Source organism: Sorex fumeus, unplaced genomic scaffold (assembly GCF_029834395.1).
Source record: "Sorex fumeus unplaced genomic scaffold, SorFum_2.1 ptg000037l, whole genome shotgun sequence".
NCBI lineage: Eukaryota > Metazoa > Chordata > Mammalia > Eulipotyphla > Soricidae > Sorex > Sorex fumeus.
In genome coordinates, this window is record NW_026606094.1 from 54,234,090 (window position 1) to 54,259,800 (window position 25,711).

Here is a 25,711-nt window from a genome sequence, read left to right on the forward strand (position 1 = left end):
TTAGGTCATTTGGAGTATTTTAAACATTTTATTTTAAACATTTTAAACATTTAAACATTAAGAATTTTAAACATTTTATTTTTTTAAGTTCAATTACCTTTACTATTTTTTTCTACAGTTACAAAATTATTCATGATTGGGTTTCAGTAATATAGTATTACAACACCCATCCCTTTACCAGTGTACATTTCCCACCACCAATGTTCCCAGTTTCTCCTACCACCCCCCACCTGCCTCTATGGCAGGCACTTTTTTTCTCTTTCTCTCTCTCTCTTTTTTTTTTTTAATTTATTTTTTATTAGTGAAACACCATGAGGTACAGTTGTAGATTTACAAATTTTTGTGCTTGGATTTCGGTCATACCATGATCAAATACTCATCCCTCCACCAGTGCCCATTTTCCACCACCAGGATAATATCCCTCCCCCCCCCGTCCCCCCCATTCCCCCCTGCCACTGTGGCAGGGCATTCCTTTTTGTTCTCTCTCTCCTTTTGGTTGTTGTGATCAGCAAAAGAGGCATTGAGTGGCAAACATGTTCAGTCCAGTCTGCTTTCAACCTGCATCTCCCCTCCTGGGAGGATCCTCCAAACACCCTCCATTTGGTGCTCCCTTCTCTATCTGAACTGTCCTTTCCCCTAGAATACCCGGCTGGCCTCTAAGCTATGGTCTCTCTCTCTCTCTCTCTCTCTCTCTCTCTCTCTCTCTGCTCTTCCTCACCTCCTGTCAGCACTCAGTTCTTGTCCAGAGTAATCATTTCCAACTAATATTTTAATTTTAAATAAGAATAATAGGCAATATAGTTGATTTTTTGAAAAATGAAGTGACTAATTTTATTATTAGTATTTTATTAAAATAATGAAATGATTTTTTTATTTTATTGAATCACCATGAGATAGTTATAAGCGTTCAAGTTTGGGTTACAATCACACAATGATCAAACACCCATCCCTCCACCAGTGCACATTCTCCACCACCAATATCCCCAGTATATCCCCCTTTCCCACCCTCCCTCTACCTCCATGGCAGACAGAATGAAATAAAATCTTATTCTAAGAGATACAATGCACAAATATTTTAAGTATTTCAAACATGTAAATAAGAATGATAGCTAAGACAGTCAATTTAAAATTAACCCCATGATCTTTGTAACCACATCATTTACTAAAACACTATATAAGACAAGGACATTAGTTGTGATCAGCTTTTCCTCTTTAATAAAACTGTACTGAATATCTGATTCTATACCTTAGATATATTCCCTTAAAAATATCAGTCAACAGTCATATGCAGGTATCTTGATCCACATTGGTAAAGTGATTCTCGTTTATTCACTATGCATGTATTAAACATGATAGCATGCCAGGAAATTGACAATGTGATAGTGTACTTCCCTGTACCAGCACTGTACTAAATCAAACATGCACAGACTTATGTCAGGATTTACTTTTTTAGTAGCACTGTAGCACTGTCCTCCCATCAATTTGCTCAAGTGGGCACCAGTAACGTCTCAACAAATTTTAAAACTTGTTGTTACTGTTTTTGGCATATTGAATACGTCACGGGGAGCCTGTCAAGCTCTGCCCTGCAGGCGGGATACTCTCCATAGCCGGGCTCTCCGAGAGGGGCAGAGAAATCGAACCCGGGTCTGCCGCATGCAAGGCAAATGCCTTACCCACTGTGCTATCGTTCCAGAACACTTTTAAAATAATTTCACATTTAGTGATATCTCTTTGTGTTTTCATTTCTCTAATTTCGCGAGATATTATGCATTTCACCCCAGTGAGTATTGGATTTTGTTGTTGTTTAGGTTTTGGGCCACAGCTGCCTGTATTCACTGGCTTGGTTCTCACTTCATTGGTGCTCCTGGAAACAAGCAGTGTCATAGTTAGAGCCTAAGGCTTCTACAGGCAAAGAATATTATCTAGCTTGTTGAGCTATGTCTCTGGTCACTGAATTTAAAGTTTTATGAAATAAAATAAATAAAATGAAGTTTTATTTTAAATGTAAACCACCTAGTAACTTGTTTTGGATGAATTGGGGGGGGTGGATTTTGTGTGTGTGTGAACATATTTTTAATTTTTTAATTTTCTTTAATTTTTTCTTTATTTTATAGGTTAGTTCACAATATTTGATTACATTCAATATTCAAACACCAATCCCACCACCATAACATCTTCCCACCACCAAATTCAGGATGTTTCCATCCCAAGCCCCAATCCCTGTCCCAAAACACAACCAAAATAATATATTTTGTATTGTCTGTTATGTCTGTTATGAACATGCTTACAAAAAGTGTTCATATAGAAAACAATGTGGAGATTGTTCTATTTGGGCAGGATCCATTAAGACATTTTATAGGATATCACTAACATGTTATTAAAGTTTTGGTGATGTGAGCTTTGTTTTATATATATATATATAAATATATATATATTCATTTGTCATTGTTTTCTTTAGAATTTATTATAATGAGTATGTATTATTCTAATAATTAGGGGAAAGGACTCTAAAATAAATTTCATATATATATCTGAAAATATGTGTATATGCATTTATATATATATTTCCCTCTATGATTTGTTGCCTACTATCTGAACCCCATCAAATATGATGTGGTAATTATGGAGAATGGTTAAGCAGTGTCTTATTATGTGTCTAGGAATATGTTCCCTCATATGTGAGGCTTGGCCGGAGCATGGAGGAGCAGCCTTGAGCATGGCAGCAGTTAGTTTGTAGAGGTTTTCAGCTGCCAGATCTGGATTCCTTGGGGCAGGGAGGGCTCTCACCCACCCCCCCTCTGGGGTGCCCCGAGTTAAACAGCCCAGTGCGGAGTCCAGTGGCATGGCTATGGGGGCCTCATGTTATACTCCCTTCCTGGAGAAGTAGCCGTGTGATCTGGATGGTGGCCAAGGATGAGATTATCTGGCGCCAGCAGGAGATGGCTTATGGGCATGACCCCTGGGTCGCCAGAGACGGGGAGAAACGGGCAGAGGATCTCTGCTCCCAGGTCCCGTTGAGCCCAGAGTCTAAGATCACAAAGTTCCTTATTGCCTGGGTTAAAATATTTTTTATCTAGAGCAATGTAATCTATTAGTAAACTGATCCACTGACAAACTGCGTAATTTAGTGATAAATTATATAGAGAAAATTTTTTATTATAGGTCCTTAAATTTTATTAGATTATCATCAGAGACTTTCACATTTGCATAGATATAAGATATAATATTAAGGTGGTTGCTTTGCATGAAGCTAACCATGGTTTGATCTCTGGCACCACATATGATCCCCTGAGCACTCTCAGGAGTGATCTCTGAGCACAAAGCGAGGATTAAGCCCTTAGCAGCATGAGGTATGGGCCCACCTCTCACCCCTGAAAAATGACTTTTCCATGTCTAACATTAAAATTAGAAATGATTTTAATCCATTGGAAAGATTATCCTGGTGTAATTCCAAAAGGCAAGATAAAAAATTTTATATCTATTATCTTATGTAAGTTTATATGTATACATATACATACATATGAAATTATTATGCTGAAATGTAATGCTGGTAATATTCTGAGACTGTGCTTGGTGTTATGCTGGGTACTTCTTCATTTGTCATTGTTTTCTTTAGAATTTATTATAATGAGTATTATTCTAATAATTAGGGGAAAAGGACTCTAAAATAAATACAATAAAATTAGGGCTGTCTTAACTAGTTTTTTTTTCCTTTTTTTTTTTTTATTAGTGAATCACCATGAGGTACAGTTACAGGCTTACAAACTTTCATGCTTGCGTTTCAGTCATACAATGATCAAGTACTCATCTGTAGGATAACACTCTTTTGTCCTTCCTCAGGTAGCTTAGGTTTGTCAGGTCACACCCATCTAAGAACACTGAACTTGTATTGTAAGCAATGTCCTTTCTGTGTGGACACAGGAAGACAGTTAATATTATGCTTTATAACTTGGGAGTTGATTGACTTCGAATAATATTTACTCCTGGGCATCTGATTTCTTGACTCAGTTGCCCTTAGTTCCTAGCACCCCAAAAGCAGGGTCCCGACGAGGGACTGAATGGACCCAGGGCAAGCAGTGAGCTACCCTGGCATCGAAATGGGCCAGGCCAAAGAGCCACGATAATGAACTATAAGCCCACCCAGGGAAGCCAGCTGTAAAATCTTATCACGCTGAAGGTTGTATGTTCACGGGCTCACTGGATGGCACTGTTTCACCGCCTGCGTTCGGTGCTCTTGAGCCACTGTGTGTGGCCTGGATCGGAACGGCTGTTGGCCAAGGATAGACGGAAGAAAAAATGGGGGCCAGGCCGGTCTATATCAATAGTAGTTTATTCCAATCCTCTTCACTCCTGTCTTTCTCTGCCTCCTTCTCTCCTGGGCCCCAGTCTTGGAACCTCTCTCCTTCTGGCTCTGACTCTGGATCTCTGGAGTCCGAGCTCTCTCACTTCTGACCCCTTTTCTGAGCTTACGTCTTAGTTTATATAGCAGTCACATAAGGCGGTGACATAAAGGTGGGTTGAATACTGACGAATCAACAAAGAGAGGTAAGACCACTCCTCCAGGAGATTAACTCAAGAATAAAATCTCATCTACAGAGATTACTTCAGATTACTAGGAGATCCACCCAAGGGTGGGATCCCAACAAGGGTGTGTTCTTCCTTCAGTTAGTAATCTACTTAAATAGTTGTAATAAATCTACTTCTAATATTTCTAGCAATGTCATTCTGTATGAGCACAGTAAGAGATATAAATTTAGTTTGGTTCTTCCTGAGAACATCTCACTATACATTTCGCAGTCCTCAGGCCAGGTTAATCTTCCTAGCTCCAGCAGGGTCCTAGTCTCGTCGTTACTTACTTTTGGATCATGACAGCATTTGTCCATGATCATGCCCTCAACTTATAGTTGAGTATCGTGGCTCTTTGGCCTGGCCCATTTCGATGCCAGGGTAGCTCACTGCTTGCCCTGGGTCCATTCAGTCCCTCGTCGGGACCCTGCTTTTGGGGTGCTAGGAACTAAGGGCAACTGAGTCAAGAAATCAGATGCCCAGGAGTAAATATTATTCGGAGTCAATCAACTCCCAAGTTACAAAGCATAATATTAACTGTCTTCCTGTGTCCACACAGAAAGGACATTGCTTACAATACAAGTTCAGTGTTCTTAGATGGGTGTGACCTGACAAACCTAAGCTACCTGAGGAAGGACAAAAGAGTGTTATCCTACACTCATCCCTCCACCAGAGCCCATTTCCCACCACCAATGGTCCCAGCATCTCTCTCACCACCCCTTTTCTGTCCCCTCCACCCTACCCTGCCTGTGTGGCAGGATATTCTCTCTCTCTCTCTCTCTCTCTCTCTCTCTCTAGGGTGTTGTGGTTTGCAGTATTGCAATAGAGGTATTAAGTGGTCATCATGTTTGGTCTATAGTCTACTTTCAGCTTGCATCTCCTATCCTGAGCGGGTCCTCCTAGCACCCTTTACTTGGTGGTCCCTTCTCTATCTGAGCTGCTTTTCCCCCCAGCATGTGAGGCTGGCTTCTAAACTGTGGAGTGATCCTTCTGGTACTTATCTCTACTATTCTTGGGTGTGTCTTATATCATTTTTATATCATTAGAATATATTGCTAATAAATTAGACTTTGACAGTTATTCAAAACAAATTTTAGATCCTTTAATTTTTTTCTCAGTCCTCTGTTGTAAAGAAGTATTCATCTCTTAAATCTTACAACTCTCCTATTTAGAAGCAAAACGTCATAAATGAGACATTTCTAATTGCTTGCACCCTTCTGTTTTAATAACTGCCTGTAAATAGAGCAGAACCAGGAATTGGATTCACCCTTAGTAGGGAGAATGGAAGCACAGTTGCATTAATTATCAGACAAACTTGACCTTGGTCATCTGAAGTTTCAAAGCAAATCCTTATGTCTTCCATATCTGGTTTCTCTTTTATTTTTGTAGTGTGAGTGGTTTAAGTGACCAATGGTTTATTCAGGTTCCAATAATCTACAAATCTATCTTGTGTTTTAGACACTGTGGTCTGTTGTAGACAAAGAAACAACTAGGGCAGAAGGCCTTTCCTATGAATAAACCTGTATATAGTCTTCATTTTTGTTAATTTTTCTGGGTCACACCTCAGGACTTAGTCCTGGCTCTATGCTCAAAGATCTCTCTTAGCATTTTGGGGACCATATGGGGTGCTGAGATCAAACCCAAGTCAGCCGCATGCAAGGCAAGTTTCTTATCCACTGTCTCCACATTTAGTATGCTTGCTAATTGATCTTTATCCTACATTCTGAGAAAATGAAATTTAAAGGGCTTTATAGTATATATTGTTAAAATAAGAAAAATAAAAATCTGGAGAAAAAGTGTAAAAATGTAATTGATTTCAAAATATTAATTATGGGGGAAAAGCATGATTTTTTTCTTCTTATATTTATTTATTGAAACACTGTGGGAAAAGTTACAAAGCTTTCAAGTCTAAGTCTCGGTCATATAATGATCAAACACCTTTCCCTTCAGGAGTACTCATTTTTCACCACCAAGAACCCCAATATACTCCCCCTCCCACTTCTCCCAATACCTGTGAGACAGATGATATCTACTTAACTTTTCTCTACATGGATTACATTCATTATCTTGACAAAAGATGCACCATTATTGCTTAGAACGCCCCCCCCCAAACAATCAGAATTGCTGAAAAGGCATTGTGAAATACTTTTTTTTCTATAGCTGGTTATGAGAATCATATAATGATTTTGGATTTCTGCGAAGAGCCAGATAATTACGAGACTGGTTTCTGTGCATCTTGTATTATGGCTGTGCTAGAGAGCCACTCGTGGGGGGCAACTCGTGACCTCGGTAGGGTGTGAAGGACGAACCAGTGCCGCCCCCCCTTCCCATGAGACTGCAGTTGCCCCGCCACCGCTGGCTCATACCTGGCTTTCCAATAAGCTCTGAGGCAGTGGCCATCCTGCTGCCAGGGGGTGGGAGAGGAGGGGGAGAAGGGGAAAGGCGGAAGGGAGCAACACCTTTCCCTCCTGGGGAGGCATGGCGCCGTAGTTTAACGCATGTTCCATTCATTTTTCTGCTGCCAGCTGCCGGGCTCTGTATTAAGTCCTTTTGTCTCTGGATCCATGGCCATGCCGGATAGCCATTCGTGGGGGGCAACTCGTGACCTCTGTAGGCCATGAAGGATGAGCCATTTCTGCTCCCCTTCCCATGAGACTGCAGTTGCCCTGTCAACACCGGCTCATACCTGGCTTTCCTAAGCTCTGACGCAGCAGCCACCTTGTATGCGGTCCAGATGCATTTCTGCCAAAAGCTGCTGGGTTTCGAGATTTGTTTCTGAGTCTCTGGGATCATGGCCGTTAATCAGCTTGATCAGGAGCCAGAGAGGCTGTTTGTAGGCATCGACTCAGGGTCTTGTTGGGATGGGGAGGAAAGGGCTGGTTCCACCCTCATCTGGTGAGGCCCCATGTGTCTTGTCACTACAGGCCCAAACCTGACTGTCCAGTGGCCTCTGGAGGATGGCAGTCACTGGGCCTCCAGGGAGAACAGGGCCAGGCACGAAACCTATTACCACCTGGAGTGGCCCAGTGCCAGTAACCTACTGCAGGAACAGGACACATTTCTGCCAAAAGCCTTTGGGTTCCGAGATCCTTTCTGAGTCTCTGGGATCATGGCCTTTAAGCAGTTCAATCAGGAACCAGAGAGGCCATGCCTCCAATTATATAGCTGGGCCAGAGGTGGTTTGTGGATGTGTCTCCCACATACCTAACTTTTGGTTGTTTACTTTCTTGGTAAACTTTGCCCCAAGTTTTTGGGGTCTGGACAAAGGCACAGCAGCAATTTTGGGGTATCTGAAAGTCTGATGGTGCCATCAGGCTGCTGATGCACTCGCCTCACAGGTACAGATTGACCTGCTGATGGCACCATACCCCCAAAAGCATGATTTTTATGTCTAATTTAGAGACCCCTTATTTTCTGACTAAAATCCTAGAGAATGCCTACTTTTTTTACATATAAAACTTAACAATTAAAGTATGTTACATTCTCTCTGACTATTCTCATTAATATTGAACTGGACTGAATTTTTAGTACGACTTTTCATTGTGTAAGAAAACAAGAAGCATTCAGTGGGCTTTTGATCTTTAGAATTGGTGTTTTATAGTCTTATCATAAAAGTAAGTAGTTTGAAAAATTAATCATGGACCTGTGATAAGCTAATTTATACTTTAGGCTTTCTTAATGTTGAATTTATAAGAATAGCATTTAAAGAGGTCATGGACTTGGTTGAAAAAACTTCATTTTCATTAACTTCTTAAGGAAAATTTTCTCCAGCTATGAGTGTACTTGACAAACCACAGTAGCAGGTGCAGTGCTTGTGATTTTTCAGATCATATTATAGTTATAGCTGCTGCAGATAACCTCAATATATTTATGCTCTGCTTATGATTATGAATCATACAATTTCTGTGAAGCATTATTTAATGAAGAAGTGAAGCTTTATTCTATCATTCTTAAAACAATTGACCTATAATTATTTTATATTGCAAGCTTTTGTGTATATTTTGTTGTTTTAAAAATATTCTCCTTATGAAGGGTGTATAGACTTCAAAAATTATCTGGAGTAGTCCATAGAACAAACAGAATATGTATCTTAAGATAGCATATTTGTTCCATTTCTGACACTGAAATGATTAACTCTAAAGAAATATAAAATACAAAAATATAAATATCTTTTTTAAAGGTCATTAAGTGATTTATTTTAATAAGAATCATTTAATTATCTTTTAATAAGATGTGAACATTACTAATTCTTGAAAACAACTTGAAATTATGATCAATTATCATTGATCCTATAGTCACTGCTCAATTTTGAGAACATGTCTTTCATTTTTGTGGGGAGTGGGAGACAGCTTATTCCTGGTTTATGCTCATATGCTCAGTCTTACTCTTGGCAATGCTTGAGGGACCATGTGCAGTGACTGGGATAGAACCAGCATCAGCTATGTTCAAGGCAAGTTCCTTAATATATATACTTGCTCTCCTAATATATAGGTTATCTAGAACATGTCTTTTCAGTGAATTTAGCTAAGAACATTCAAAGTATTAAAAAATAATTGAGTTGGGGAAATAATTATTTTGAGGTAGTTCAGCTATAACCATGTTAGTCATTTTACATAATTTTAACATGTGTCTTTATCTGTTTTGGTTTTGTATTTTTGGGCCACATTGCAGTAGTGCTCAGTAGTTACTCCTGGCTCTGTACTCAGGGATCATTTTTGGTAGGCTCGGGGAACATCTGGGTTGCTGAGGATCAAACTCAGGTCAGCTGCAGTCAGGACAAGCATCCTACCTGCTATACTATCAATCTAGCTCAGCATACTTACTGTCTTTAAGGATGATCATAAAATTGATCCTTCAAACCAAAACACTTTGTAAAGTAATAGGGAATTCTAACCAGCCAGGACATGGATACAACATGTATTAACATGACCATCTGGGGAAGCAGAACATGTGGTCTGCCTCTCAGCTGCAACTTTAGCACTCTAGGAAACTCATATTTCCACATATGAAAGTAATCCTTCATGTAGACTAACAAAATCCCGTTTCTAAAATTAGTTTCTCCTGAGGCCAGGGCAGTAGCATAGCAGTAGGGCGCTTGCCTTGCTTATAGCCAACCCAGGTTCGATCCTTGGTGTCCTCTATGGTCCCCAAGCCCAGCCCCTGAGCGCAGAGCCAGGAATAAGCTCTGAGCACCTGTGGAGGTGGTCCCAAAACAAAAAGTTAAAACTAAAATAAATAATAAAACCATTTTATTCCGTACTTATTCTGTCTTCGCCATAAACATGTTCACTAAGATAAAAGGCACCTCTAACTTATGTAAAGTCTTTTTGTCTTTTTATATATAAAAGATGAATATGAGGAAAATTAAATTAAACAAACAATAGGTCCACACTTTATTCATCTACTCTGTACTTTCTCTAAATATTTGAGTGGAACTTAAATGTCCTTGTAGGAATAGTTACCACTGTCAATAATTTATTAATCTATTTTATACTTTTATTAAAAGAAACAAACAGTATCTGGTTGATACCAAGAAGAGAATGAAGGAGAAAATTGTTTCAAAGAACAACAGATATAACTCATTTTCCAAATGTGGAAAGGCTTTTTTAAAAAAGATATTCAAACTTGTTAAATGTATACTCATTGTAAATTCCAGTGGCAGAATTCTGACTTAGAAATACCATAGAGGATTGCATGTTACTAAACTGTTAGAGGACTTGCTTTTATCATAACATAATGCCCCCCCGCCCAGAGTGTCATAAGCACAACTGTTGTTTTAGATTGGTTGGGGTTGGGGGCAGGGTTTTAAGAAAATTAGACAACATATCATGTCCAGTTAAAATGTGTTATTCAGCACTGAATTGGTTCCTGATTAAATTCGAAGACTAGTTGTTTTATTAAAATAGGCTTTCTTTAGTTCTTAAACAGAGTTTGAGTGCCTCATACATCCATAAGTCGGGATGATATCACTATTTGCCTGCAATGTTGTCATGATACAATTTGTAGTTTAGACTATTTGATACAGAGTTTAAGCTAGATTCATTTTGAAAGGACCTCCCAATATAGGCTTTTAGTTTCATCTTGTTATTATAAGTGAAAAGTGACAATTCGAAGAGAAACAGTTTTTCTCAGTCATTTCTTGGCAAGTTTATCACATGATGTGGTCATCAGTGTTTCTTATAAATTTGGAGTTGAATTGGGTGGAAATTTCTAAAATTGTCCTTTCGAGAGAATCTGTTTAGAAAATAGCAATAGATATAGGTATATAGATATATTATATTTATACCTCTATCTGTCCTCTAAAATATTTTGCTCAATAGAGTTTATTTCTTTTTGGCACTGCTGAGTTCCATTTTTTATGTCTGTCACCTTCACAGCTCTAGATCATTGTTGATTAATATTTAAATAATTTGGTTGACTGGTAATTCTCAGGCTGGAGCGATAGCACAATCGGTAGGGTGTTTGCCTTGCACACAGCCACCATGGCCGACCCAAGTTCTATTTCTCCACCCCTCTCGGAGAACCTGGCAAGCTACCGAGAGTATCTCATCAGCACGGCAAAGCCTGGCAAGCTACCAATGACATATTCGATATGCCAAACACAGTAACAACAAAGTCTCCAATGGAGACATTACTGGGCCCGCTCTAGAAAATTGATGAACAACAGGAGGACAGTGACAGTGACAGGTAATTCTCAGTCAACCAAACTGGCAATTAGGCAATTGAATGAGAGGTCTGGATGGAATGGTGCTGCTTGGAGCCTGCGGTGCCATGGATTACCTGGCAATCCTGGCAATACGCAGGGCTTCCAGGGCCGCACTCAGTGATGTTCCAGGGATCTTTTGGTGCTGGGGATTAAACTGGGGTTGGCCTCATTCAATGCATATGCCTTAACACAGCCCCTGGTAGGGGTGTTCTCGGAGTGAGCTAAGAAGTGTAAGGATATGCAAAGAGTTGAGTAGCTTTAATGGGGTGGTGCTGAAGTTGCCCATGCACATAAGAACTGCCTGGTTGCTTGGCATCCCATGTATTATTAGCATCTAATTAAGCAGTTAGGGGACATGTAAGTGAATACATATTAGGGATTTAATGACGAGAGCAGTGAAAATCAATTCGAGTTTCTATTCACTGAGCATGCTTCTGTAGCTGGCTCGACCTGGTTTTCCAAAGCCCTTTCTTTATTAGGAAGTTGTCAACCCCAAGACTGTCTGGGTTGGAGTCTCACAGCCCCTTTATTTTCCTATAAATATATGACATAGTACTTTCAGTTTTTTATAGCAGTTTCCCCACATAGCACACTATGAAATAAGTAGCTACTGTCTGAAACTTCTCATTGTGTATGCAAAAATGCACATACCCAGACACTATAGTTAAATATCCCGGTTATTTGAACTGTGGGGCTCAGTTTATTGTTCCAATTAGTGTTGAGGAAACACAAGCCTCACAACTTCTTCTCACTTTGGTCTAGAGCACCGCACAGCTGTCCACTGAATTAAGTACTACCCTCAGTCCTTGTGCTGCCTCTTCTCAACACAGGATTTATGGCAAATTATGCTCCAGGAAGTCCAAGGAACCACACCATATGTCAAATTTTATTTCTGAAGTCATCGAATATATTTGTCTCATTCTTCTCCAAAGCTTAATGGCAAATGGCTGTGCTCATTGCTAATAAGCTTCAACTTCTCAGTCCATTTAAATTTACAGAAGCAGTTTTTTTATAAGTTAAAAAACTTATAAAACACTTTTTTAAAAGTGTTTTATAATTGGTCATGTAAAGATTCATATAATCACCATGTAAAGTACAAAACTAAGAAATTTAATTGGAATCATATGATTTGCTGCAAAATAGATGGACCTGGAAGACATGTTAAATGAAGTAAGCCGGCAGAAGAAAGATAAACACAGGATGATACCACTTGTGTGTAGTATAGTATTTGCCGCAACTGGATAAGGAAATGTAGTAGGGAATACCTTGAATACCTTGATAACCCTTGATCCCAAAGTGTAGGGAGGAGAAGGAAATAAAATGAGTTGAAGATGGGGGTGGAAGTGATAGAGAAGCAATAGGGGGCAGAGGTCAAGGTACTTTGGTGATGTTAAGGAATAATAAAGTTAAGTTTTCAAACAACAGAGTTAACAATGCTGAAATCACAAGATCCATTCTTAAATAAGCTTTAAAAAGGTGCCTGTCCAAATGGCAGGCTGGGGTGGGTGTAGCAGAGGAAATCTGGAAACACTGGCAGAGGGAAGAGGAGTCTGGTGGTGGGATTAGTGATGGAATACTGTCTAAAGCCTAACTGTGAATAACTTTGTAAGTCAAAGTGCTTTCATAAAATAAAATGAAGGAAAAACAAAAAAATTTAATTTAATATAGATAATATAGTAGGTAAGGTGCTTGCTTGCACATGCCCAAGCCAGGTTCAATCCATGTATGATCCCTTGAACCTGGTTAGGTGTGATCCCTGAGCACTAAGCCAGGAGTAAGCAAGCCCTAATCCCCACTGGATGCATTTCACAAACCAAGAAAAAAATTAAAAGTGATAAAATATGAATTTGAATATCTTATGTTATTGCTCAATTGATAGAGCAGAAGCTTGGTATCTGCAAAATCCTGAGTTAGAATGGTGGCACTTCCCGGCCCACTAAACACTGGAAGTGTAGCCCGGTACTGAGCAAGAGCCAGCAGATCTGTTCCACTAGGTGTGGCCCCTATTGGAAAAATAATTTGAATTTTGAATGTAGGACTCTATCAACATTCCCTAAATTTTCTCTGTGAAAACGGGTGCTTCAGAGTCTTGTCTCTACTGAATTTATGTGGACTTACATTTTACTTTTCTAGAACATCAGGTTTTTTTTTTTTAATTCTACTATAGAGGATGGGAAGGACTTATTTTCTAGTTAATGATTTTGAATTACTCACCATTTTTCTTTGTAGAATAATATCAAGTGAGCCAAAAAAGAAACGAGGAGCAGTTTCAAAAATCTCACTCATGATCATTTTTGAGCATTGAATATAGTATTTTTTAAGTCTAGAATTTTTAAGTATTAAAGATATTTAGAAAAAAAGCATAAATCAGAATGAAAATCATATTACTTTTTGGCATCTGGAAAAAATAAGCATATTTTAATCTCCTTAATTGTAAGATCTAAGACTGTTTTGTGAGTTTGTAATACCTACTTACGTATGTGTGAACAGACACACAAAAACAAACACATACAAATGACTTGTTAAACTATTTTCTGTCACCATCTTATTTATCTCATTGTCAGTCACAACTTTGTATTTCATAAGGATCAAAATTTGAGTTGTCCTAGATATGTTTTGTCGATAGGTTAGTTGAACAATTGACTACAAAGAACCAATAAAGGTTTATATCAGAGACACACACTTTTTCTTGTGTGCTATCTAAGTTGCTTTGGCTTCTTTGCTTCATAAATGCACCCTTTATTCTCTACGACATTTTAAGAAATTCCCTTGAAATTGAACAGAGTCTTAACTTATTCATGTATTGTGGCTTCTGACCCATAGGAGATTTTTATCAGCATTTGCTGTGTTGAAAAATATTTTAATGAGTGTCATTTAAAAAGTGAAACTTATTTATGTAGTATCCCACTTGAAGAACTTTATGTTAAAAAGATCCAAAATATTTGCCATTGGGTAGAGAGATAGTACAGCAGGTAGGGTGTTTGCCTTGTACCTTGCACATGGCTGGCCCAGGTTTGATTCCTGGCATTCTATATGGTTCCCTGAGCACTGCTAGGAGTGATCCTGAGTGCAGAAACAGGAATAACCCTGAGCATTGTTGGATGTGGCCTCCAAAACAAAAACAAAAATAGTATTGGCCATTTTCTCCAGATGATTCCTGCAGGAGCTACATTCCCTCAACAATAGAGGGCAAGTATAAGATATCAGTAATCATTTACTGATAGCTTACATATACGGACATTGTTCAAGACACCCTTCATTGTTATAATTATTTTAATGAATATTTTATTTGACTTTCTAATATTTTTGCTGAACCCCATTTTGTTCATTCCCAATTTATCAATTGTGTGAAGTTGAAATACTCTGAACAAAGATTAGAAAAATACAGCAATAGTATAGTCAACATATGCTGCAATAAAATAGTATTTCAAACAATCATCCACTTTGTTATACCAAAGTTCCATGTGGAGACTTGCAACCTTACTGATAAGGTCCTTTTTATAATCAATCCAAATTGATATCACTTGGCAATCATTTCAGAATGAGGTAATTTTTCCTTTAGTCTGCAGCTGAAACGAGGAAATAGTGATAGGACCTATCACTAAATAGAATAATGTATTTATATATATTCATAAATATAATAATGTAAATAGAATAATATATTTCCAGACAGATGGACTGCATAGCAGGATGGATCTTTGCCCCTATTGAGTCTATCTGTGAGTTGATGAATACCAACGAATACTAAGCTGGAATGTAAGGTTTCTATATTATCTATTGTTTATATTTCTCCTCATATTTCTTATAATATTGGTGAAAATATAAAACAACAGACTTTTTCAGTGATATTTTTCTTATTTTTTAAATTTATTTTTCATTGAATCACTGTGAATTACAGTTAGAAGTTGTTCATGATTGGGTTTCAGTCATATGTTTCAACACCCATCCCTTCACCAGTGTACATTTCCGCCCACCAGTATCTCCATCCTTCCTCCCTCCACTTCACCTTCCCCCACCTCTATTACAGGCACTTTTCTTCTTTCTCTATTTGTATCTATCTATCTATCTATCTATCTATCTATCTATCTATCTCTATTTCCTTCTGGACATCGTGGTTTGCAATGCAGGTACTGCTTTTCAGTGATTTTAAGTGAGTTATTTGCTTCTTAGCACTTGTAGCACCAAGAACTACCCAGGCTTGGATTTCTAAGGCTTGGTAATTTATAATTCCTTGGTATTAATGTTTTAGATTTGTTTTTCCAAATACGTACAATAAATTATGATATTACTATTGTGCTAAGTATCCACACACTTGGATGAGCCTCATGCATAAAAGAACTGGCAGAGGAACCCAGGTGTGTGGGACCCGGGGCTGAGATCTCCAAGTCTGCACGGTTTGGGACTGGACCTGCCAGTAACTAGACAGTTACACCCACCAACTGCCGTGTAACTCCAACAACGGCCAGGATCCAGAGATTATCACACTCAGCTCCCGGGAGAGAACAAGGCAGAGTCTCCTACCCTGTGCCTGACTGTCTCCACCAGGGCCCAACAGCTGAAGACCTCCGGGGCCCAGCCAAGGCCATGCTGGGACCACTCTCCACACACTTGGATGAGCCTCACGCATAAAAGAACTGGCAGAGGAACCCAGGTGTGTGGGACCTGGGACTGAGATCTCCAAGCCTGCACGGTTTGGGACTGGACTTGCCAGTAACTAGACAGTTACACCCACCAACTGCCGTGTAACTCCAACAACGGCCAGGATCCAGAGATTATCACACTCAGCTCCCGGAAGCGGCCGCACAACATCTTATCATCTCATTCCTACTTTGGACAAACTGGCAGGCTACCAAATGTAACCTGCCCACACGGCAGAGTCTGGCAAACTCCCCGTGGTATACCCAATATGCCAAATACCAGTAACAATGATGGGTCTCATTCTCCTAACCCTGAAAAAGCCTTGAATATGGCACTTAAAAAAAAAAAATCTCAGGGCTAAGATGAAGAAGGCGTTACTGGCACCTGCTCGAGGCAATCGCGAACAACAGGGTGGTCGTGATCATCGTGATTGTGCTAAGAATTAATTGGGTCCCGATATTAAGAAATTGACTCGAGGTATTTGCTGCAATACAATTCTCAAATACATTCCATTTTATGCTATAGAATTTGACAATTACATAGAATTTATTTTGTAATTATCACTTGTTTAATATCATGAAGATATACATTCACAAGATGAATGTGTGTGTAAAGGAAGTATGTATGTGGGGAGGAGCGTGGAGTGGGGTGGGCAGACAATGGAAAACTACTCCCAGATGTTTAGGTCATGTTTTTTTGTTTTTATTTTGGGTTACATCTGGTGATGTTCCTGCTCTGTACTCAGATATAACTCCTAGTGGTGCTCAGGAGACCATATAGGTTTTCAGGGATCAGACCTGGGTCAACCATGTGCAAGGCAAGCACCCTAACCACTGTACTATCTCTCCAGTCCTAGCTCCGTGTATCTCTTTGTATTTTCTTCTGCATTAAAGGAAGGGCTGGAGCGATAGCATAGCGGGTAGGGCGTTCGCCTTACAAGCGGCCAACATGGCCAACCCGAGTTCGATTCCTCCACCCCTCTCGGAGAGCCCGGCAAGCTACCGAGAGTATTCGATATGCCAGACACAGTAACAACAAAGTCTCCAATGGAGACGTTACTGGGCCCGCTCGAGCAAATCGACGATCAACGGGAGGCCCCTGAAAAGGAAGAAACTGGAAAGCAAATGCACTTTCTTCTCCATTCCTCCCTTTAGCTGAACTCAAATAGTTTTTCTTCTGATAATCTCCAAATTTGGTGAAACAAGCAGTAAGTTACCAAAAGCAGTATGGTAGAAAACCAACATTGAGAAGAAGACTCTTTCCAAAGATCTCTAAATCTGAGCAAACTCAAAAACTATTTATATATATATGAGTTAAAATAAATTAAATTCAACCTTCCATTTCTGTCTATGCATAAATACAGTATAAATAGATCATGGTAAACTTTGTAGGAAACCTCAGGTTCTTTTTGTAGTCTTGATAGTTTATCAAGGACTAGTGAAGCCTGTTTGTTGAATTTATCTTTCTTTGTGGAAACAAGTTTATAGAGTTCACAGTGGGTCCATCTAGCTCACATCACTTGATCATGCCAAACTGTGAAAAAAAACATAGGTTTATATTGACGAACAGAAATGAGGAACCCCACAGGCAAATGACCGGAGTGTCCATTCAAGTTTTAATTAGGAAGAAATGTGCAAATAAACTTGAGATTTTACCACCTTCCCACCTTCCCTAAAAGAAGGGTGTGGAGATGTAGCTCCATGGGCTGTGTGCATGCTTTGCATTCACAGGGTTCCATTTCAAACCCTGACTTCACATGGTCCCCAGAGTACTGCTAGGAGCAGCCCCCAATCACAGATCAGGGAGTAGCTCTTGAGCATCCCCAGATGTATCTCCAAAATAAAAACAAGCAGGGAAAAAAAAAAAGTTTAATAATCCCCAGAAGTGGCAGCTGGCCTAAAATCCTAATGAGGTTTTCCCTGGACCAGCTTCCAGAACACCAGACCCAATCATTTGTCCACAGGAGAAGTCCCCTGAGAGGCTAATGAGTGAGCATCAGAGATCTTGGCAGGAGCTAGGATAACGGCTCAGGGTCACAGATCCATGCCTTGATTGATCTCACCAGGCACAGACTTCCACCTGCACCACTTCATGCCCCCGAAACACTGCCTGCACACTGAACAGTTCAACCGTGTAACTGAGTATCAGTAGGAGTGGTCCCCAAGCCCCCTGAATGCTGCTTGGGAGCATCCCCCACCCCATAAAAGAGAAAAGAAATATTTGGCAGAATTAATGTCCTAATGGTTAAGATAGACCAACCAAGGTAACAAAGCTGATGCCTCTAAACACTTAAATATATCACACATCAGGCCCTGAGGGCTATTCAGATAGACTATGTCAGGCCTTTGAATCTGAAATTCTGGAACTCAATTCACACGTAGGTGTTCTTTCTCATAACTTATCAGGTGGTTCTATGATGCAGCCAGGGAAAACTACTCTTACTAATAAGTTTAAATGTAAGTTATATAGTTTAACTTTTGTATTTTTTAATAGGAGTCATAGTGCTGGGGGTAGGGCAGTAGTTCTGGGGGTTAGGGAGCTAGAAACTGAGGCGACTTCCTACAGTGTCTAAGCCCAGTGGTACTGTCATGATGGTTCTCTATGGTACTCTGGGTCATCAGGACTAACCCTGAGGGACGATGGTGGGAGACATATGGTGTTAGGATTCTAATTCACGGTCTCACACATGCTAGGCATTTGAGCTATCTCTCTGGACCCAGGTTTGTTTTTTATATTATGACAATTAACAATGTAGATTTCTACATTGTAATCATCTACAGGTTAACTTTTTCATGAGTTGAATCATCAAAATTTCATCTCACACATGTTGGTATTACAGCAACGCTTAAGGAACAGATCTGTGTCTTGGTTATTTCCCCAAGACCACAGCATTTTTTGAGTCATCTGGGGCCAGACTATCAAATATAGAACTGTGAGATGCATGTGACAATTTAGGTGTTAATTTTTAATTAATTAAAATACAGAAGTCAGTTATATTAATCATATTTTAGATGATAATAGCCACAAGTGGCAAGTGGTTACTATTGGACAGCACAGATGTGGAATAGGAATAGTTTCAATAAGTGCAGAAAACTCTATCATCAGTGCTGAGCCAGATAACTAAGTAGTTAAATCTCTATTTATGCCATTCAGTTAGTTCACTTTGTTTTTTTCCAGACATGTATTTCATATACTTTTTTCTTGTCTAAAGTATTGGTCCTCAAAATGTTAATATTGTTTTAATTAATATTTAATTAATGATTAATTAATATTAACCAAAATACCAATAATTTTATCATATATAGAAGTAAAGGGATAAAGTGGAGGGAAGCATAACACTTGAGGGCCAGAAGAGAAAATATTGGACTCTCATCTGAAGATTGGCTAAAGCAGGTTAAACAGTGTCTCAGTTTTTCTTAGAATTACTTGTTATTTTATATCTTTTGTTTCTTCCCCATGTCAAATATTTACCTTATCTCAGTTTTTAGTATCTGAAACTAATATACCATAACAAGAAAGCTGCATTTCCTTTTTAAAAATTTTTTTCTATTCCCCATATGTTTTTAATCACTAATTATTTTCTTTCAATTAGGGGAAGGAAATTACACACAAGGACCACAAAGTAAACCATTAGTTTTTAGAGCCTGAAGTCTTATACTTTTTTAGTGAAACTAGAACCAGTGTCCCCAGTATATCTCCTCTCCCCCATCTTAGTTCTCAGCCTGCCTCCGTGGCAGGCAATTTCCCCAGTACTCCCTCTCTACTTTTGGGCATTTATGTTTTGCTCTAATTTTCCAACCATTCAAGCCTGCCTGCCAAGAGAAGATGCTAGATCATATTTTGTCTATTGCTGATTTTGAATATCTTGGGTGCTGCAGCCAGGCACTTCTGGAATCTTAGATTGTACATGGTTGGGTTCCAGAGACATTTCTGTAGGGCACTAATCCATTTTGGGATTCAACTGGGTGTCCCTGAACCAGGGCTGTGGGTGCCTGGAGGCACATTGTGGGCGGACAGCCTGGCCCATGAGTGGGTGGGGAGCTGCATCTCACTTTTTAAAATCAGTCTGCTGGTTTCTTAGTTGGAAAGCACATAAGATCCTGTATAAATTCTTTTAAAAATTAATAAAAACTTTAAATACTTTCACCCAGTGTTATCTAGAATTTTGAGTCATGTATTATTCTTACTCCTGGAAAATGTGTATTTATTATTGAAACTTTACAAAATAGAGATAGTTGTTGTGGAGAAAAAGTATCATGTAAAGACTAACTTTGAGGCAAAAATACCAAGTTTTCCAATCCTTAATGTTTTTACAAACATATCTCTGTCCTATTATGAGAATAAATTCAAACTTTAAATAATGCTGTCACTGTCCTCCCGTTGTTCATCAGTTTGCTCGAGTGGCACCAGTAACGTCTCCATTGTGAGACTTGTTACTGTTTTTGGCATATCGAATACGATACGGGGAGCTTGCCAGGCTCTGCCATGCAGGCGAAATACTCTTGGTAGCTTGCCAGGCTCTCTGAGAAGTAATGCTATGTAATATTAATTTTTATTTGTGATTATTTTCCTCATCAAATAATTTTTGTTTCTGTATAGTTTTCCATTATAAGGATATGGCCCCTTCTATGTTGGTCACTTAGATGGTTTAAAATTTTTAATATTATAAAATTTTGTAATGGACATTCATTGAAGTTAATTATTTGCATATATTTTAACTATTTCCTTAGAATAAACTACTGGAATAGAGTAATTAGAATAATAGCTAGCATTCTTTTTTGGTGGTACTTGAGGGTTGCTCCTGGCACTGCTGAGGGGACCTAGTGATGCAGGATCCAGGATCCGGCTTGAATCTCTCAGCAGTTCTCTCACTTGTGCCCCGGCCCTAGTTGGAATTTCTTTAAGTAGGTTTCTGGAACTTACTACCAAATATGCTCAAGGATTTTCCTCCTAATCAGAGAGTGCCTAGTAGAATATATAATCTTTCACCACACTAGGTTTTATCAATTTTCTCATAACTTTTGACCATCTTATAAGTAAAGAAATATTTGGGAGAGGCAGGGAGGTTGGGCCATATCCAGAAGTGCTCAGGATTTACTCGTGGCTCAATGTTCAGGGAAACCTTCTCATGGTGCCTCAGGGGCCATGTGTGGTACCTGGAATTTGAACTAGGATCAGGACATGAAAGGCAAGAAACTCACTACCTGCCCTATTGCACCAGGCCCCCCAAATCACTTTTGTTTTATTTTGCACTTTGGCAGCTCTTTTGCTTGAGTGCTGTTATATCTATTAAGGGCTGTTTGACCATCTGGCACTTCGACATGATGAAAGAGTTCAGGATCTTTTCATTCAGCATTCGATGCACTTAGGCACTAGACAGAACCAGGAAGAAAGGGAAATAAAAAGAGAGGACTTAGAGGAAATGAAAATAGAACTTTGTAGAGAGGAAGACAGACGCTATAATAAGCACAGTGCATGGGATATTCACTGCACAGTATATATTTATGACTATTGATGTAATAAATGTGGGGAAGCTCAAAGTAGTCTGAATAGATCATAGCATCTGCTATGGCACAATTTCTGCTTTATCTCCAGAGATAAGTCATAAACAATTATAGAACTTTTGCTATCAGGATAGCACTGCAGATTAGTTAAGAGCCCTCTCTCGAATCACAGTTCAAATCCTTACCCTGTTTCTTCCTAACTGTATGATCTTGGGCAATTTACAAATCCTGTATTTAAAATATATCTAAGTATGAACAGGATCACAACAGCACGATCTTGTCAGATTACTATAAACATGAAATGACTTAAACATAAGAATTTAGCATGATGGCTGACCACATGTTATGTGTATTGTTTATTCAATAAACAATTTCAAGTATTTTGAAGGTAATTTTAAAGACTCAGGATAACATTTTAAAAGGTTGAAATGCGGGGCTGGTCGGTAGCACAGCAGGAAGGGCATTTGCCTTGCACGTGGCTGACCGGTGTTAGATTCCCAGCATCTCATATGATCCTCTGAGCACTGCCAGGAATAATTCCTCAGTGCATGAACCAGCAGTAACTGCTGTGCATCGCCTGGTGTGATCAAAAAATAAATAAATAAATAAATAAATAAATAAATAAATAAATGGTTAAAAGATTAAGGGGCCATAAAGACAGTACAAGAGTCAAGGCACTTTCCTTGCAAATGACTGAACCCAATTCAATCTCCATCACTACAACAGCAGGTGTGATCCAGACTCCACACCCTCCCACTAAGAAAGGTTAGCTGAATGCATGTTATACATAATATAAGGTAAATATGTAGATAAGCATGAATATTAATACCTAAGTGAAATTCATAACATATAATTAAAATGCATGTGGTTTAGATATAAGTTTCAGTAGCTGTTAAAGGGTTTCAAAAATCTAGAATGATAAATATCATAAAACTAAAATAATCTATGTCAAAGATTTTAAGTTATACATTAATAAGAGAAATAATTTATTATAAGTGGTTCAAAAACTAAAAAATATAAACAGAGTATAACTTCTATGTTAAAATGAATTTCCTGATAACTGCAGAACAGGTCTGTTAGGGCAGACATTAGTTTCATTCACCTTCAGGCCACAACATTTCTGTGTATCTATGTTGTTAAAAATCATATACTTCTATTAGCCTTATGCTGAATGAGAAAATAAACTCAGGAAAAAGAAGAATGTGTGCTCTATATAACCATATCACCAGAAGGGCTCCTCAGACACCACACAGGGAATTAATATTTTTGTCTATTTCAAGTGCTTCTCCAGTCACCCTTTATTCAGTGTGCAACCAAGTATTTTAAAGGCTAAGATAATATTACCTGAAAAGAATGTCTGCCAGATCTTAGCTTCCAACATTTACCAGCCCCATGAAACCATCATTTGATCTCTCTGAGTATCAGTGACCTTTTCTGTAAAATGATGAGAGTTGATCTGGTTCTTAGGGACTCACTTTTTTTCAGTCTGGAATGATATGTGTCTGAACCCTCAATATCTTGTATGACTCATAGCAGACATTCAGTAAGTAGTAATTTGTGCTGGACTAATTATAATTAATTAGTATATTTAGTATATTAGTATATTTATAATTAATTATAAATAATATAAGGTAAATATGTAGATAATCAAAGAATAATTAGTTAGGTTTTGCCTCTATCACTTCCAGTTGACCATTAAATAAAGCCCCAGAGAAGGAAAAGTCTGTGACTCCCAAAGGAGACACCAAAATCATCAGCCTGATTAGAGAGAAATACAAGACAGGTAATCCAGCTTCTGGAGAGGCCATGGAATTTAAGAGAAAGAGAGGGAGAGAGAGAGAGAGAAACAGAGAAACAGAGAGAGAGAGAAGTTGGAACTCAGAACATACACATATACACACACCAATGCAGAATCATTTTGGAAGTCAGATTCCTGAGCCTTCTCCCAGAGCTATTAAAAACTGACTGTTGGGAATCTGTGTTTTACCTAGATGTTGTCTAGATGTTGCTTGACCTCCGTGAATTTAAAGCACTTAATAAACTTTAAAAAACCATTTATTGGGACTGGAGCGATAGCACAGCGGGTAGGGTGTTTGCCTTGCACATGGCCAACCCAGATTCGATTCCCAGCATCCCATATGGTCTCCTGAGCACCGCCAGGAGTAATTCCTGAGTGCAGAGCCCTGTGCATAGCAGGGTGTGACCCAAAAAGCAAATAATTATAATAATAATAAATAATAATAATAAAAAATAAAAAACATTTATGCTGCAGATATACAATCTTTATTTGGACACATATTCTTGAAACATGTGAGTAAAGTGGAATAAGAAATCATCCAGATAGTGTCTTCGCTAACTTTCTGGATTAAAAAAGAAATCTGAGACTGAAGGCAGGAAAGAATTGACAGGAAACCCATGACTAGAATGATGAGGTTGGGCATAAAGAAACAGCTAAAAATCAGTGACTCCAAACATGACCATAAAGAAATCAATTGCAATGACTGAGTAGGAGATTCAAGGTGTAAAAGACTCAAAGCTGACCATGTAACTTTAGAGCCACTGAATGGAACATTTTAGATTCTTGAATATGAAAATTGATAACTATCATGTTAGAAAGACAAGTTCAGTATGGGATACTGATAGGTAGAGATACACTAAGTAGAAATCTACAGAAAACAGTTAAAAAATATAGAGATGCCATGCATAAATCCTATGTAAAATAAAAGATGTTTTATGGATTACCCTCAAGTAAGTCTTCTCTATTCCTCTTTCTCTTTCAAAGTGTCAAAATATATATTATTTTTTACATAGAAGATTATATGCACTTGAAAAGCCCCAAACAAGCATTTAAAATGTATATGTTCTACATGTATAGGGAAAGAGCCAAATTTATAGTTTATTGCTAAGATCATAACCAAAGACACACTTGATAAAGTGAACATATTTCCCAGGATATAAAGTCTTTAAGGAGTAGGAGTAGTTGGTCAAGGTGGCTGGAGACACATTCATACCCCCAGTGAGTTATTGGTAAATGCTTAGTTGTTAAACTGAGTTTTGGCAGTGATCTCAGAAAAACCTGACTATATACAGCATCACTGTACTGCTACAGTGAAGAGCACATCTGTTAAATCCCCTGGGTTCAATTCACAACCATGCTCCGGTCCATTGAGAGCCTAATTATAATGCCTGGCTAACACAGTAATTGCTGTCTGAAAATTAAAAGGCTGTGCCCCAAATACCAGCCTCTCTTTGACCCACTGGGAGACTTCCCAGTATTAGATAGATTGTTAACCCAAGCTGTTTATTTTAAGGTCTACTGTCTTGAGAATTACAGAAGTATGTATGAGGTGAGATACCGCTGTGCTTAGAAGAATACATACTTCTATAAAAATAAAACTGTCAAAATAAAAAGAAAAGTAAAAACAACATCCATTCTGGTTTCAAGTGTCTTTTTTGGTTTTGTTTTTCTTGTTTGGGGACTGCAACCAATTGTGTTTAGGGCTTACTTGGGGATCACTTCTGGCAGGCTTGGGGGACCATATGAGGTGCCGAGGATCAAAACCGAGTCCACCACATGCAAGGCAAATGCCCTATCTGCTATACTAGTATTGCTTCAGTCCCATGGTTGCAAGTATCTTAATCTTGGGGTTTTTCCTATTGTTACCAACAAAAAGGAAATCGAGAAAGAAAAAGGAAAATAAATTAAAAAGAAAAACTATATTCCAAATATTTAATATGTAAAGTAATCATGGTTGGGTGTATAGCAGGTATGGCACTTGCCTTGTATGCAGTCAACCTGGGTTCAATCCCCAGCATCCCATGTGGCCCCAAACCCATCAGGAGTGAACCCTGAGCACAGAGCCACAAGTAACCACTGGCATATGTGGACCCAAAAAGAAACAAAATAAAATTTTTAAAGACATTCAATATGTACAATATTTAAAAGCATTAAACCAAAAGAAGGTGAAGATGTTCCTATAAGAGATGACTTACTTATATAATTCTTATTTCAAGATGTTCCCATATTCACATAAGGACTAAATTCACATATATTTTTATTATTTTCTGGTGTTTGGCAGTATATATTTTCTCAAAATACTTCATAAGGAATACTTAACATAAAACAAATTGTACATAAGGAATTTCATTATATATTGAATATTTATTTGATCAAAGTTATTAGCATCTATGCATTCTCTAAGCTTTAAAAGTTACATTACTTAGACTCAATTTACATTTTATTTCTGTCCTTAATGCCTATGCCATTTTGTTTAATTTATAGATGTTTTGTGATAAC

At 38.5% G+C, this 25,711-nt stretch overlaps 1 protein-coding gene across 1 annotated transcript in view; it reads left to right on the top strand.

The window, feature by feature from the left end:
* Positions 1-25,711, top strand: part of SCIN (scinderin) — an 87,763-nt gene that overhangs the window by 31,681 nt on the left and 30,371 nt on the right. The window lies entirely within an intron of this gene.